At 37.0% G+C, this 982-nt stretch overlaps 1 non-coding gene across 1 annotated transcript; it reads right to left on the reverse strand.

The window, feature by feature from the left end:
* Window positions 1–314: 314 nt before the first annotated feature.
* TRNAA-CGC lies at window positions 315–387 on the reverse strand. Its single transcript has one exon. It is a non-coding gene; the product is annotated as a tRNA-Ala (tRNA).
* Between the last annotated feature and the right edge of the window lie 595 nt (window positions 388–982).

Consider the following 982-nt stretch of genomic DNA (forward strand, 5'->3'; position numbering starts at 1 on the left):
ATATGAGCTACACCCCCAATGATGTATTTTTGAACACTATATGATATTTTTACTCACACCTAATGGTGTATTTTTGGTGATGCATACGTAATTTATGTGTGTTTTTGTTATGCATTTTTCTAGCGTTGATGATGTAATTTATGTGTGTTTTTTTGTGCATTTTGTTGATGGTGTATATTTGTTGAACTCTTGGTGACACCGCACTTGAACCTTACTCTATATATATATATATATATATATGTGTGTGTGTGTGTGTGTGAAAAATGGTCAAAGTTCTTTCTTTTTCTAATGTTGAAGTTATGCCATGGACTTCATGGAGGTGCGGGGAATTGAACCCCATGCCTCTTGCATGCGAAGCAAGCGCTCTACCATATGAGCTACACCCCCAATGATGTATTTTTGAACACTATATGATATTTTTACTCACACTTAATGGTGTGTTTTTGGTGATGCGTACGTAATTTATGTGTGTTTACTCTCTCTATATATATTGGAAAAATAATGGTCAAAGTTCTTTCTTTTTTTCAATGTTGAAGTTATGTTATGGACTTCATGGAAGTGCAGGGAATAGAACCCCGTGCCTCTCGCATGCGAAGCAAGCGCTCTACCATATGAGCTACACCCCCAATGATGTATTTTTGAACACTATATGATATTTTTACTCACACCTAATGGTGTGTTTTTGGTGATGCGTACGTAATTTATGTGTGTTTTTGTTGTGCATTTTCCCAGCGTTGTGATGTAATTTATGTGTGTTTTTGTTGTGCATTTTCCTAGCGTTGAATCCGTTGATGGTGTATGGTGTGTATGGTGGTTTTTTCCCTAACGTTGATAGCGTAGCGTTGATGGTGTAATTTATGTGTGTTTTTGTTGTGCATTTTCCTAGCGTTGAATCCGTTGATGGTGTATGGTGTTTTTTTCCTAACGTTGATAGTGTATATTCGTACGTATGTCGCCGCACTTGAACCTTACTCTCTCTCTC

The sequence above is a fragment of the Ipomoea nil genome, unplaced genomic scaffold (assembly GCF_001879475.1).
Source record: "Ipomoea nil cultivar Tokyo-kokei standard unplaced genomic scaffold, Asagao_1.1 scaffold3245, whole genome shotgun sequence".
Classification (NCBI taxonomy): Eukaryota; Viridiplantae; Streptophyta; class Magnoliopsida; order Solanales; family Convolvulaceae; genus Ipomoea; species Ipomoea nil.